At 32.1% G+C, this 16314-nt stretch overlaps 1 protein-coding gene across 1 annotated transcript in view; it reads right to left on the bottom strand.

Moving 5' to 3' along the window:
• The window catches only part of FOXP2 (forkhead box P2), a 696776-nt gene that overhangs the window by 434524 nt on the left and 245938 nt on the right, over positions 1-16314 (bottom strand). Inside the window, exon 3 of the mRNA XM_031938846.1 lies at positions 9047-9138. The gene's annotated coding sequence lies outside the window, so the exon portion shown is untranslated. The remainder of the gene's footprint in view (positions 1-9046; positions 9139-16314) is intronic.

Raw genomic sequence — 16314 nt, 5'->3', positions numbered from 1 at the left:
ACCTTCATATACCAAATTTGTTCAGCCATTCCCCAGTTGATGGGCATCCACTCATTTTCTAATTCTTTGCTACCACATAAAGAGCTGCTACAAACATTTTTACACATATGAATCCGTTTCTTTCCTTTATGATTTCCTTGGGATACAAACCCAGTAATGGCATTGCTGGGGTAAAGGGTATGCACAGTTTTATAGCCCTTGGGGCATAAGTTCCAGATTGCTCTCCAGAATGGTTGGATTATTTCATAACTCTGGCAATAGTGCATTAGTATATCAATTTTTTATCTCTTCTTGTCATCTTAGCCAATCTCAGAGGTGTGATGTGGTACCTCAGAGTTGTTTTAATTTGCATTTCTATAATCAATAGTGATTTAGAGCATTTCTCATATGATCAGAAATAGCTTTAATTTCTTCATTTGAAAATGGTCCATTCATATTCTTTGACCATTTATCAACTGAAAAATGATTTATATTCTTATTTACATTTGATACAGTTCTTTATTTAGCAATGAGGCCTTTATCATAAATACTGGCTGTTATGATTTCTTCCCAGCTTTGTAGTTCCCTTTTTAATTTTGTTTCTGTTGATTTTGCTTTTGCAAAAACTTTTTAATTTAATGTAATCAAAGTTGTCCATTTTATCTTTCATATTGTTCTCTAGCTCTTCTTTGGTCATAAATTCTTCTCTTCTCCAAAGATCTGATAGGTAAATTATCCCTTGTTCTCCTAATCTGTTTATGGTATCACCCTTTGTGGCCAAATCATATATCTATTTTTGATCTTATTTTGGTAGGGGGTGTGAGATATAGGTCTATGCTGAGTTTCTGACATATTGTTTTCCAGTTATCCTAGTAATTCTTGTCAAATAGTGAGTTCTTATTCCAAAAGCTGGAATTTGGGGGTTTATTAAACATTAGATTGCTATAGGACTTGATTATTGTGTTGCATGTATCTCATCTATTCCACTGACCCATTACTCTATTTCTTAGCCAGTACTAAATGGTTTTGATGACTACTGCTTTATAATATAGTTTTAGGTTTGGTAATGCTAAGCGCCACCATCCTTTGTAATTTTTTTTCATTAATTCCTTGGATATCCTTGATCTTTTGTCTTCCAGATGAATTTTATTATTTTTTCTACTTCTATAAAATAATATTTTGGTACTTTGATTGTAATTTCTTTCTGAACAGTTGTCTGATCCCCTTACTATCTTTAGGGTAAGAGTTCCCAAAGTTGCTTTTGCTGCTGTGGCCATTGTTGGCAATGCAGTGCCAACTGATTCTAGATGGGTCTCTGGATGTTGCAGAATGGTCACAGAATTCTCTTGCTCCCCTCCTAAGTTTTTGGAGGCCAGGAAAATGTCTTACCCTGACCAAATTTTATTAGTTCTGCCACTCCCAAATTTGATAGGAGGAGTTACTTTAAAGTTGTTTGAAGGGTAACATTAGGAGTGTTCTTCTAGATGGCAGAACCTAATCCAATTGAATTATTTTTAACTCCACATAATAAACACATCCAATAGAATACCAATAGTGCATTTCCTAAAGGCAATGTCCTCTTATTATATTCTTTCCTTTTTATTATGGAACAAAAGAGTAAAAACTCTCAATACCATATATTTTCAGAGGCAGAGGCTTCACTATCATTTTTCAAGCCTAAAAATATTCTATAGTATATTCAGTTTCTCCCATTCATTTGTATTGTTTATTAAATTCTATAAGGCTACTGATCCATGCACTTAAATGTCAGAAAAACTGAAAGAAAAAAAAATCATCCATGGTTTTATTCTTCAAAAGTTTTTATTTATATAAATCTTTTTGAGGTTGGGAGATCAGTGTATAGCATAAGGACAAACAAACAGAGTAGCACAGACTGTCTTTGACAATTAAGCGCTGTTAAAAAATTAATATTTTATAGCCAATGCAATAGAGATGATTCTCTCCCCACCCCCAACCCTGTTATGTTGTGCATAAAAAGTATTCCATCTGCTTCAGTGCTTTGCCTTCTTCTTCATGGGCTTAAACCTGTCAAATTATTCCATTTGATTTCAGAGAATTCTCATATGGCAATCTATTTTATTTACTTTATCTTCAATAAAATGGTTCAGTGAGCATTAGCAACTGTGAGACACAAGTTTCAATCAGTCTTCTGGCATAGGCGTCAATCTACATTAGACCTACTGTGCTGTGAGTTGCAGCTAGTAAGTTGAAGAAGCAAGGCCTAATAATGCAGCAGTGTGGGAAAGAAAATTCTCCCTAGACATTACAATGCATTGCTTATACAATACAGGTACCTGGTTCAACACATGAGTAGCTTCTTAATAAGGTTGACAGCTAAAAGGAGGCTTTAGACTCCAACTTTATTTTACATGATAACTACAGTAACAGTCCTCTGTTCTAAAGCACACAATGGTTAACAACTTGAACTGCTAACAGTTAAAAATGAGTTCTCATCTCTCCCGCTTATATCTTGTAGAGAAAAAGAAAATCTAAAAAAACATTCAAACTGCATGGCATCTCTTCCATAAAATGTTCATACAATTTATGGATACAACAGCAGTTTCAATGAACCTTTTCTTACAAATTTGTATGACATTTTAAATATAACTATTGGATTAGACATTAACCACAAAACAATCAGTATGTTTGAGAAACAACTCATTTTGGGAGATGATATCATTAGAGGCTAATTCCAAGAAATGTGGGGCAGTACTGCTAGATGCCGTGAAAATGTCTCCCAAAGCACAAACTTTGTAATAAGTGATGCAAGTTCCTATTTGATATGGGCTGTAAAAAGCAGATTATTGTAATAGTGCTCTTCCCAGCAAATCAGACCATTAAGAATGTACTTAATCTTCAGTTGAACTGAAAAGCAGGCCAGTTAAAATCCATATTTTGCTACTTTGTATAATGGCATCAAAATTTTACTACCAAATAGCTTCAGGCCACAAATTTGACTTTTGTAAACTTTCTTTTTTGACAAGAAAAAGAAAAAACTTTGTTTTTCAACTTTAGTTTCTTTTCTTGTAATATAATATCGACCTTTTGCTGAATGTTATCTATCACAATGCAATCAATAGAACAAGAACTAGAAGGATTAGCTCTTGGTTATAACATAGTAAAATACTTCCTTATTCTTTGCTCACATGTACTTGCAAAAGTCAAGGTACTGAAGAACAAATTCATTTGAACAACTCGTTAGTCCAAATTTTCAAATTATAAATCTATATCTCTACTCGATTAACTATATATATATTTCTACTCAATAGAGAATCTTTGAAAGACAACAAAGTTAGGAAAGGATTTTCTTTTTTTTCCCAAAAAGACAATTAGCAAAACCCAAAAGAATAGGGCAATTTGTGTGTGTCTGTGTGTGTGTGTGTGTGACCTGTAGGTATCTGACACATATATCAAAAAAGTGAAGAGGAACCATTATTGAGGGTCATTAAATCATGAAGAATGAGTTTGAATGCTTATTAATGAAGAATAAAATTAGGGAGCATTTAACATGACCTAAGAGACTATAAATATAAGCAAATACTAAATAATAAAATAGGGTTGTAATGCCAAAGTTCCCTTTTAATGTGGTGACCAGTTCCTCTAATTGTCTTATTTCGTAATTCTGCCTTAGGTTGTGACTGTCCCTTCTTAATGGTTGAGATAAAGAGTTTATAGACATTCCTTAATGTCATTAGAATATCAGTAACCTCTCTCTAATAGGTTATCCCTACCTAGGTCCGTCCATTCTGTCATTGTTCTTGTTATTCCATAAAAGGCTCCCTGTCCCGATAGTGGGGGCTAGACTCTTTGAGATGATAGTATCGTCTAGCCCTGGGATCAACATGGATCCCAGTATTTCTCGCCATTTAATAAATTACTGAACTGGTCTCTAATCTCTGTCTTGCTCAGTTTCTTCAGCATTACAGGGTAAAATTATAGAAGCCCTTAATCCAAAAGATTGGTTCAGGCAGAAAATATGAAGCAATTCCCAAAATATTTAGATCAATGTATGGATTAAAAAAAAAAAAAAAAAAAAGAATATAAGCTCCTCAATGTTAGGGACATTTTCATCATTGTTGTTTATATTTCTCTTTGTAAGCTTAGAACACTTTCTTTCAAATACATTTGTTTAACAAATGTTTCTTAAATGGAACTGAATTGAGGATGTGTATTTGACTGCCAAAAGGAAAACTGAGGAATGTCTGATATCCTCTCCCACCCCACCCCCTACTTTTTGATTACTTTAATGGGGGAAACAACTGTTATTCTATTAATTGTCATTGTTATAGATGTGACTGAGACACTAGAGGAAATATTGCTTAATGAAACACCAGAATGCAACTATTGTCTAGTGTTTATTTATTGCTGGATAATATAACAGTGAACTGCTCCTAAGGAAATAACATTTAAACATAAAATAAACTCAGTGAGATGCTTTTATTATTGTGTACAAGATACATGGAAGAGTAGACACAGTGCTTGACTTGACACCAAGGAGATGAGTCTGACTCTTCCTTCAGACTGTTTGTAGTTGTGTAACATTGGATTAATTTACCATGTCCTTTAAAAGTACAGTAAGTAGCAGAATCAGACTGTTGGAATTAAACAGTTTAAAAAATTTTGGATAAGCACACCAATAGTGGCATATTTGGTAAAACTTAAACCAAGAGACATAAAACCATTCATTGCTGCTAAATGGAAGGATGGCATTTACTCTTTCCTTGGAAAGAATAAAAGCATTGGCAGAATTCAATTCAACACTCACCCAAAGTTGACCAGAAAGTAATTTCCTAGAATACTTGCTCACCCAGCTCTAAATCCTATAATCTTATAATCTTGCCTTCAGTTTTCATAATGCACAAATACAAATAGACCACCATGAAGATAAATGCCTCTTATGCAATGTGATCTGCTGACTAAGAAGTTAGAAAATTATATGAAAAAGTTGAAAGCCTTCCAAAATAAGTATCCATACATATATACATATTAACATTGATATGCAATGAATTCAATGCAATGAGGAGATGCAGTGGAATAATGGTGAAAACTGTGTCTTAATATATGACCTGGGTTGAAGAAATGAACTCAGACAAAAAATTAAATACTATAAATATTCTCTATAAAAAAGTCAAAAAGATACCGGTTACAAATATCAACAAACAGCATTAAACTATTTTAGCACAGGCAAAATGACAAGTCATAGCAAAATAAATTTTCTATATGCAATTAGATTTGATGCTGATTAAAGTGAAAACATAAATTAGAAAAAAAGCATAAAGAAAAGTAGAAGATATTGTATGGAATGAAGGCAATTCCTGTGATCATTGAACAAAAAGTTGACTCAGAAAAGTAGAAAATAAAAGTTATTTCAGATGTTATAAACTTTTCTTAAGATAATTTGCTTCACTGCAAAACAAAGACAAAAATAAAGATAGGAGAAAGAGCCAGAAACATTAAAAAACAAAACAAAACAAAACAAAAAAACCTCAGCCAAGAGATGGAATCTCATAAATCTAATCCCCACATATCACAGATAAGGAAATGCAGGTCTTGCCCAGGTCATACAGCTTAAATGTCAGGGGCAGGATTTTCTAATCAATTAGAAAGAAATGACAGCCCAAAGAATATTCATTTAAAATGCAACATCTTTCAAAAAGTTCTCTCTTTCCTTCTCCCTTTCTTTCTTGCTCTCTCTCCTCTCTGCTCCCCACTCTCATACTCCTCAGAAAATAACAAACAAATAATGTCAAAAAGACAGTTAAAGAGAAAATGAGCCTTCTGGGAGTGTGGTGAAAGATAAAAATTCAACAAGCTAGAGAGCATCTCTATGAGAATCTGGAAGGGATATACCAATAAAGGAACAAAATACATGAAATCTGGCTTTTTTCATTGATGACTAGTGGAATTACCATATTTGGACTCTACCAATTTAGTAACAGGTGGAGAAGCAGGACTATAGTGGGAAGATAGTCAAGAAGCAGAACTTGATCAAATACAAACAAGAAAATTCTGCTCAAGGCAACACAATCTTAAAGAACGCTTAGAATTCATTTTCTAAGGCATTTTAAATAAGTAAAGATTCCAAGAGAATGGGAGATACCAAAGACATTAAGATGCTTTTAATCTCCCTTCAAAAAAATATAATAGGGAAGACATCAGCAATTATGAACTTTTATGCTTGATTTGTCACCTCTATAGTGAATTGATATGTTACTTTATTTCTATATCTTTGCCATCAACAAAGATAAAAGCTAATATTTGCCTATAGCTACTATAAAATATAAACTCTTTAAAGATAAAAATTTGGTACGGTAGGAAAAAGAGTCTATAGTTAAAGAAAAGATACTTAGGTTCTAGTTCGTACTCAAGCCTTAATGGGGACAGGGCAAATCATTTAAATCAGTTTACTCATCTATAAAATGAGGATTTTTACTCATTTTATTTAACTGAAAACTAGTAGTTGGAGCCAGGTGAGTTCTTGAGGATTCTTCTATTTCTATGAAACCAACCAAGGCAAAAGTTTGCCAAATTCTAATGTTAAAGCAGACTCAGATGCTTAAATATTCTCCAACCACACCATTTCCATGAAAGTATAGGTATCTTTTACTTTTACATGGTAAAACTATCTTAATTTTTTTTAAACAATATCTTTTCTAACATTAGAAAAAGAGTAACTTGTTGCCACACCTAATATAAGAATTTAGAAAAAACCCTTATTTTGTGGGGGACCAAACTATATTCCTTCCTGATAAGGAGAATCTAGATAGTGTTTTTATATTTTCTTTCAGGGTTTAACGAACCTCCACTTTTATACCATTTTGATTTATAATAAATCTAACATCTTCCTAGAATTAAAGCTAATTTTAATATACATGAAAAAAGATAAAAAATATAATAAAATAAAATGTGAAACATAGAAGGAAATCTTCATTAGTGAAACAGAAAGCACAAGACTTTTATAAGTAAATAAACTATTATTAAACTGTACTGGTCACTTGACCCTATTCTGCCTCATTTATTTAAAAAAAAATTATCCAGCCTTCTTTTTTCTCTTGCTCATCTTCTTTGCCATAAAAAAGAAATATAAAGCCTTCATAACAAATAGGAGTCAAGCAAAACAAATGTCCACATTGTAATATACTTCAAAACGTGTCTACTATGTGTCAGGAATTTTACCAACTCACAGCTCTGGGAAATGCTATTATTCCCATTTTACAAATGAGGAAAACTGAAGCAAGCAGTGGTTAAGTGACTTGCTTAGACAGAGTAAGTGTCTGTGGAAAGATTTAAACTCAGGTCTTCCTGACTAGGTCTGGTACTTTACTGTACCATTTATTCTGGGATATATTATGAGCTACTTGTAATATAGAGCACAACTTCTAACTGGTAGGGAGAGAGCTATATCTCAGGAGGCCCTGGAGGTGGTACCAGAGCATCTTTTAGAGAGGGATAAAAGAGATTCCTAAGTTTTCTCCAAAGAAACCCACAGAAAGGAAGAGATTGGAAACTGGAATCTGTAGTAAAGTGCTTAATATGTCCCTGATTGCTAGCTCAACTTCATATAGACTTAAAAAATTCCATGGGTGATACTGGCCTCTTTCTTTTAATCTGAATTGAAAACTTATTTGGCTTCTAACTTCTGGCATATTTTAAATTGTAATACTTTAATTTCTGTTTAATGTATTATTGCGAAAATATGCTTATTTGGTATTTGCGAAGGTTCTTTTTAATATATGGCCAAGTTTGCTGGAAGAAGGTCAGGAGTACATTAGAACTAAAAGGCTGCTTTCCGTCTTAAGGGTGGCCAGGGAAGTGACTTTCCTTTCAAACTCAAAAACTGCAATCCCAGATGGGCAATATATGATGAGGAACTCAAATGAATCTAGTCTGATATCTCTTTTGGAGTTTGATGGAATAAGTAGCCAGCCATGATTCTGTTACTTTATCCTTTCAAGGAAAGATTTAGGTCATTCTCTAGAGATCTATCTTCATGACAACCACAACCTGCACATCTCTACTTTTATACAAACCACATGGTTACACTTTTTATATGAGCACACATATGCTATGCCCTACTGAGGAATTATATAACACTTCTACATATGTGTAGTGACAATTGGTATTTATGTAGCTAAAGTAAAAAGGGACAAGCATTTCAAAACAAACATCAAAACTTAATGGAAGATTTCTAAGTACGCTGAAGATACAAGAATACCATGGAATAAGAAGGTATTTTAGGTGGGCTATAAACGATGAATTTCATTCTTGCTTCTGACTAAATATAATTTATGTGACCATGGAGCAAGCTTTCTAGGCTCTGTGTTGGCAGGCAGCACAATAAAACAAGGTACAAAGACCTGCTAATTGTCATTGCTAGGGAGAGTTTCCAAACTACAGAGTTCCTTACTCTGATGAAAATATAGGTCTAAACTAAAACAAAAAGGAATATACATGTACTATATATTTACAATAAACAATTGTACTTATTTTAGATGGGACACTATTAGGGACACTAGTTACAGAAAATATTATATTCTGACTAACATAAATAAAACAGACTTTATCTTTACTGTATAAATCACTCAAATGATGCTATTAAATAGTTTTGATCATAAATTTGTATTTAAGTCTGGCTTCATGCACATACAGTCTGTGAAATCTTGGGCAAGTCACTTAACTTCTGACTATTTTAGGAACCCCCCCCAAGTTTATAATTTGCAGAAAAGACATCTCCTGCACTGATTAAGGGTGCTTTTTCAAATGGGCTTTCCTTATATAATGTTTCCCTAGTTCTAAAGCACAAATTTCCTAAACTTCAAACTCAATGCTAAGTTTGAAAACTAGAAAAAGTACATGATGAGAAAGAAATCCAAGATAATACAAAATGAAAATAATCATATATATACTTGTCATCATCAGACTAATATCTTTGCAGAGTACTGACCAATATTTATAGAAATGATCATACTCTGGTGAAAGAAAATTTGACAGAATAAGGAGGAAGTAGATTGGATAACATCAGGAGAAATAGTAATAAAATATTTACCTGCTTCTTCCACGTCTGCACAAAACTTCCTAATTCAACCTTGAACGGGAGTTATTAAGTATGTTCAGGCCCAGCATCACATTACAATGAGCCTGTTAATAGACAAGAAACATCTTTATTGCTTTAGAAAATAACCTGTAATTTACTTCACAATTAATTCAATGAACTTCTTAGAACATAAAATCTATAAACTCTACAAGAAAATTGGTCAATGCTATGAGTTTTCAAGTATGCAAAATCTTACTCCCTACCCCCATCTGATGCAATTTTAAATCCTCTACTCTATGTCCCTGGTACAGGGACTAGCATCCAACTGGGGGTTAATGATTCTTGACAAATTGACTGACTTCAACAAAAATTTGTTGAGCATCTCCTATTGAGTATCTTCTATTGATTACTGAGAATTCTGCTAGATGCTAAAGGAAGTACAAAAATAAACAAAATATGTAACTGCTGTAAGGAGTCTAAAAGATACAAGTTAAACATATGTACAGATAAAACAAAAAAACAAATTGGAATATGTGCAACAAGAATATAATTTAAATGGTCTGAGAGTTCTTACAGGGGAGAAATACTTGGCTATTCATGTAATTCTTCCTATTTGAACTTTTTTATTATTTACTTTTTACTTACTATTATAACAGGTAAAAGCAACAAGCGTTGTGGAGGACATTCCAGGTACCATTAAATATGTAAGCAAAGAGATTAAGGTAGAAGATTTTTGGATGTGTTTAGTAAATAGGTAAATAGTCTATCTTGGATAGAATAAATAGTAGGGGACAAATATTAAATAAATGTAAAAGCTAGATTGTGAAGGGATTTACATAGTAAACTATATGAACTTCATTTGTAACATACTAAAAAATTGTAAATGATTTCTAAACAATGAACTGACTTCACAAGTGCAGTATATTAGGGGGGAAACATCTGGTAGGTTCCTCCATTCAATGCTTAACTGTCTTCCTTTGTAAAATGATGACAATGCTTACTTAAAAATTTCAAATGAAAATATAAATAAAATGAAGGATTCTAGCCTTTGGACTTATGAAATTATTTTTGTCTAATTTGATTGTATACCAGGTATTGTGCTAAACACTATGGAAGAAAGGAAAGCAAAAAAGTACCTTTGTTCAAGGTGATTAATTTAAAAGACAGGTACATAAAGAGGTATATACCACGAGACAGAAAGAAAAAATGGAAGACAATGAGACAGATGAAGAAGGCATTAGAGGATGGGCAAAAGACAAGGAAAAGACCTACAGAAGTTCAAATTTTGAGTTGATCCTTGCAGGAAGTTAGGGAAACAAAAGGTAAAAGGCTAAAACAAAAGGCTAAAGGGGCAGAACATTCCTAACAAAGGGGTTGTCCAGTGCAAAGACACAAAGAAAGGAGAAGCATCTTGTATGAGAAAAAGCACATGGTCCAGGCTTTGGATCACTGAATATACACAGAGAAGGAAAATCAGATCAGAGAAGTGGGAATGGGCCAAACTATGAAGATGCTTATATTTGATCCTGGAAACAATTAAAAAGCCAGAAGAATATACTGAGAAGAAAGCATAACATAGGCAGTTCTGACATTCAAGAAAATTGCCTTGGCAACTATGTGAAGAATAGATTGAAATGTAGTAAAAAAAATAATTCAAGAATTTACTTCTATAGTCTATGTAAGAGGTGAGAAAGTCTTAAACTAAGACAGTGTATATTCATATGTTAAAAATGAGTGAGATCCAAGAGATGCTGTAGAGGTAGAAATAAAATTTGGCAACTGACATAAGGTTAGAGGGATAACATGAAGATGATATGAAGTTGAAATCATAAGTAACTTCACAAGAATGCTGATAATCTTTTTTTAAATAAATAATGTAATTTATTGTAAATCTTACTATATTATAAAGAATATCACTCTGATATTTATAAATAGCTCCCCCATTATCTTTTTTTTAAAGATATTATTATATCCTTATTTTTTATTATAGCTTTTTATTTACAAGTTACATGCATGGGTAATTTTACAGCATTCCAATTTTTCCCCTCCTTCCCCCCATCCCTTGCCCCAGATGGCAGGTTGACCAATACATTTTAAGTATGTTAAAGTATAAATTAAATACAATATAAGTATACATGTCCTAACAGTTATTTTGCTATACAAAAAGAATTGGACTTTGAAATAGTGTACTATTAGCCTGTGAAGGAAATCAAAATGCAGGCAGACAAAAATATAGGAATTGGGAACTCTATATAATGGTTCATAGTCATTTCCCAGAGTTCTTTCGCCGGATGTAGCTGGATCAATTCATTACTGCTCTATTGGAACTGATTTGGTTTATCTCATTGCTGGAGATGGCCACATCCATCAGAATTGATCATTATCTAGTATTGTTGCTGAAGTATATAATGATCTCCTGGTCCTACTCATTTCACTCAGCATCAGTTCATGTAAGTCTCTCCAGGCCTTTATGAAATCATCCTGCTGGTCATTTCTTACAGAACAATAATATTCTATAACACTCATATACCACAATTTATTCAGCCATTTTCCAGATGATGGGCATTCACTCAGTTTCCAGTTTCTGGCCACTACAAAGAGACCTGCCACAAAGAAGAATGCTGATAATATTAAAAAAAAATAAAGAAGAGCAACATAACCTAGATGATAGGGTAGAAAAGCACTAAGTCAACTCTCCCAACATTCCCCTCTAAACAACTCTAAATTCCTCAAATCAAATTTAGGAGTGGAAGAGCTAACAAAACATCAGAGACCTTCAGGCCCAAGATAATACAGATCGTTAAAAAAGAGATCCAATGATACTGGGATGGCGGTGACTCATATCTCATATTGATGAAAAACTACTGGTAGGACAGAAGTAGCAGTAGTGTTGGGAATGTTCAAGCCAAAGACATTAAGAGAACCTGACAAGTGATCTGAAAGAGATTATAGTGTATTACTGAATTAGCACTAGATAACAGGACAAGATACTATCTGGAAACTCTATTACCCAGAACCACTTCTGGGTCCTAGTTAAAAGGTGGTGAAAAAGACTTTTGCTTAAGAGAGAGGAGGAGCCCCGAAGAGCAACTGTTTGGAAACTCCTTTACTATACCCATTTTGGGATCTACAAGAGTAGAGAGAAACACTTTTGAACAAAAAAAAGATAAGCTGTAATAGTAAATGAAATTTCCAGGTCAAAGAAAGAAGTGCCTTAAGAAGTAGAATCAATTAAAACCCCAAGGGATCCAAAACCTTTCTTAGGTAAGAAAAAACAATCAGGGCAGAACAATACATTAGTGCTTCTCTACTTAAATTACCTTACACTGGAAGCACTGAAAACTTCCAAACCCCCAGAATGAGCTCTAAAAACAAAATTGTGAAAAAGCCTGAAATCTGACTCCTCAATCCCCATGCTGAGAACAAAGCCCACCATTAATATAAACTTCTAAATCAAGGAATGAGTAAATGACAACAAAAAAGAACCTAACCATAAAAAGATACTATAGTGACAAGGAAGAGCAAGATAAAAATTCAGAAAAAAAAATGAAGTAAAAACAGCTACAAAGAAAGCATCCAAGAAAAATGTGAATTAGACATGAGCAGAACAAAAATTCTTTAAAAATTAAAAAAACTGGCTTTCAAAATCTAATTTAAAAGGCTGAGGAAAAATTAAGTAACGAAATATAGGCAAAGGAAGAAAAGTATGAACAGACAGATAACAGCCTTGGTAAAAGAGGCACAAAAATATTGAAGAAAAATAACATTCTAAAAAATACAATTAGTCAAAGTAAAAAGAGAAAGAAAAATTCATTACTGATAATAACTCCTTAAAAAAGCAAAATTGGCTAAATGGGCAAGCAAACAGAAAGAAAATATTTAAATACCATGGAGCCACAGTAAGGATAAAACAAGATTCAGCAACTACTACATTAAAAGAACAAACAGCTTGGAATTTGATATTCCAGAAGGCAAAAGAGTATACTCTTTCAAAGATAAAATAAATAAATAAATGAAATAGAAGGATTTCAGGCATTTCCAAAGGGGGGAAAAAGCTGAAATACAATATTCAAGAAAAGCATAAAAAAGTAAACACGAAAGAAAATATTATAAGAATCTCAAAAAAGTTAAATTATGTATCTTACTATATGCAGAAATCATTTGTGTATCTTCTAAAACTATATCACTATTAGGGCAGTGAGATGGATTCTTCATAGAAAGAGAATACAAAAAAATGAAGGTTTGAGAGGAAAATTCTCTCTCAAAAAATGCAGGTAAAACCAAATTCGTAAAGGAAAAGTTAAATAAATTGCAAGGGGAAATATACAGTAAAATTATATTAGCAGAGGACTTCAACTTTTCCTCTCAGGGCTAGGTAAATCTAACTATAAAATAAATAAAAAATAAAGGAGATTAATACAACTTTAGAAAAATTAGATTTGAGAAACCTCTGGAGAAAATGAAATGCAAAATGGAAAGGAGAATATCTTATTCTCAGATGTATATGATACCTTTGAAAAAACTGCGTTAGGGCATAATACTCTCAAAAAAATGAAGAAAAATAGAGCTATTAAATGCAATCTTTTCAGACCACATTGCAATAAAAATTACATTTAACATAGGTTCATAGAAACACAAATATAATCTAAGTGGAAACTAAACATTCTAAAGGATGTGTGGATCAAAGAACAAACCACAGAAACAATCAATAATTTCATTAAAGAGAATGAATGACAACATCCCAAAATTAGTGGGACATAGCCAAACCAGTACTTAGAGGAAATTGTATATATCTAAAAGTTTATTTACATCAGTAAAATGAAGAATTGGCTGATCAGTGAATTGGGCATATAATTTATAAAAAGAAATTAGAAAAAGGAAGATTGAATCCTCAATTAAACACCAAAATGGAAAATTTGAAAATCAATGGAGATATAAATCAGATGAAAACCAAAACAAATCATAAAAACAAAAACCCAACAACACTGAATTAATAAATTAAACAGCTGATTTTATTAATCACATATATCACTTCTTTTTCTTTTTTTAAGTAGAAACATTTTCTTTTTTGAATTTTTCCTAGGGAAAATATGCATTTTACAGTATCTGTAAACACAAGAATATGTTTACACTGACTTTGGAATATTGGAATACTCATCAAATCCAATATAATATGGAATAGCAGCAAAAGAGAGAGGAATGCATTGGATAAGGACATTTTATGGTTAAAAATACTCATAGGAATAGCTGTGGAAAAATGGTTTATTAAATCAAGTTACTGCACTTGATCATTTTATTATTGTAACACCTTTCATTTCTGCGTATAACTGTTTTATTCTGTTCATCCATCGTAATTTTTCATGACACATATCATTTCTTAATTTGATTTTTAAAAAGGAAAGAAGAAAACCAAATTACTAGTATCGAGAATGAAAAGGATGAATGTATCATCAATGAAGACAAAAGTAAAGCAAAAATTAGGATTTGGCCAGTTATGTCAATGAAACTGACAATTGGATTAACATTTACAAAAACATAACTTGTCCAAATTAACAGAAGAAATATAATACTTAACTAACCTTACCTTAAAAAAAGGAAAGTGAACAAGCCATCAGTGAGTTCCTTAAGAAAAACTCCCAGGACCTTATAAATTCTAGCAATTATTTGAAGAACAATTTATTCCAACTAAGAATTGAAAAAAACTAGGTAGAGTATTACTAAATATCTTTTATGACATAAACATGGTTTTGATACCTAAACTAGGGAGAACACAAAATATTAAAACAAAACCAAAATTAACGATAGACTAATTCCCTTACTATCTCTGCAAAAATTTTAAATAATATATTATCAAGAAGATAATAGCAGTATATCACAAAGATCATACTCCATAATTAATGGGATTTATATTTTAAAAAGTGAAGCCACAGGAATAAAAATATGAAATGAAGAAACAAAATTAACATCCCTTCTAGATGATATGATGGTATATGTAGGGAAAAAAACAACTAAAAAACTAGTTGAAATAATAACTTTGTTATTGTATATATTGTATATTGTATATAACAGCAAAGTTATAGGATATAGCATAAACCCATATAAAGCATTAGTATTTCTATATGCCAGCAACCAAACCCAGCAGCAAGACACAGAAAGAGAAATTGCATTTAAAATAAATGCATACAGTATAAAATACTTGGGAGTCTACTTGCCGAGACAAAGAAGGAATTATAAGAACACAATTATAAAACACTTAAAACAAATACAGAACTAAACAACAGGAGAAATATCAACTGCTCATTGACCAAGCCAATATAATGATAACAATTCTACCAGTTAATTTACTTATTCAGTGTCAAACCAATTAAATTATTAAAGAATTATTTCATAAAATTAGAAAAAATAGCAATAGAATTCATTTGGAAGATCAATAATATCAAGGAAAGCAGTGAAAAGAATTATGTGAAGAAGGCAGTCTAGCAGTTTCAGATTTTAAATGATATAATAAAGCAGTAATCATCAAAACAATCTAGTACTGGCAAAGAAATAGAATGATAGATCAGAGGAATAGATTAGGGTGTGTGTGTGTGTGTGTGTGTGTGTGTGTGTATTAAATTTATCTGTGCTTAATTATAGCCTGCTTGGGGGAGGTGAGAGAGATGAAAGGAAAAAAATAATAAAATAAAAAAAATATTCCATAGAAAATAAAAGAACAACCTATAAGGAAGTAAAGACAGACACTCAAATATAATTTCTTCAGGAAGAAATTATATCTTCCTTCCTGAGATGGAAATTTATTGTTATATATTCTGAATCTTCCCCTAAATTCTGTTGGGCACATGATAATGTTTTATTTTTCTTTTCTTTTTTTTTGTTTTGTTTTATTTTTCTTTCTTTTTCCTCTTTTCTTTAAGTAAATCAGTTTTTTAAAAATGAGATTCCATGGGTGGGAAAAGGCTAAAATAATAGCAAGGCAAGTTAAGGAGTAAAATTATAGCAAAGAGCAGAAGTAGGAAAGATATGTGTGAGGTGGTAAAAGTGGGGAGGTATATATCTATATATGTATACATAAATATATCCTTGCTCGACTATAGCCTGCTTGAAGGAGATAAAAGGGATAAAAGGGGGGAAAGAATAAAGTAAAAAAAGTGTTCTGCAGACAAAAAAAAAAAAAAGAATAACCAAAAAGGAAATAAAGAAAAGATGGACACTCATAATTTCTTCTATTATTATATAACTTCTCTTGAAATGGTAATTTATTGTTATATATTTTGAATCCT

Source organism: Sarcophilus harrisii, chromosome 5, assembly GCF_902635505.1.
Source record: "Sarcophilus harrisii chromosome 5, mSarHar1.11, whole genome shotgun sequence".
NCBI lineage: Eukaryota > Metazoa > Chordata > Mammalia > Dasyuromorphia > Dasyuridae > Sarcophilus > Sarcophilus harrisii.
Note: the sequence above shows the minus strand (reverse complement) of the source record. Positions and strands in the feature narration are given on the sequence as shown.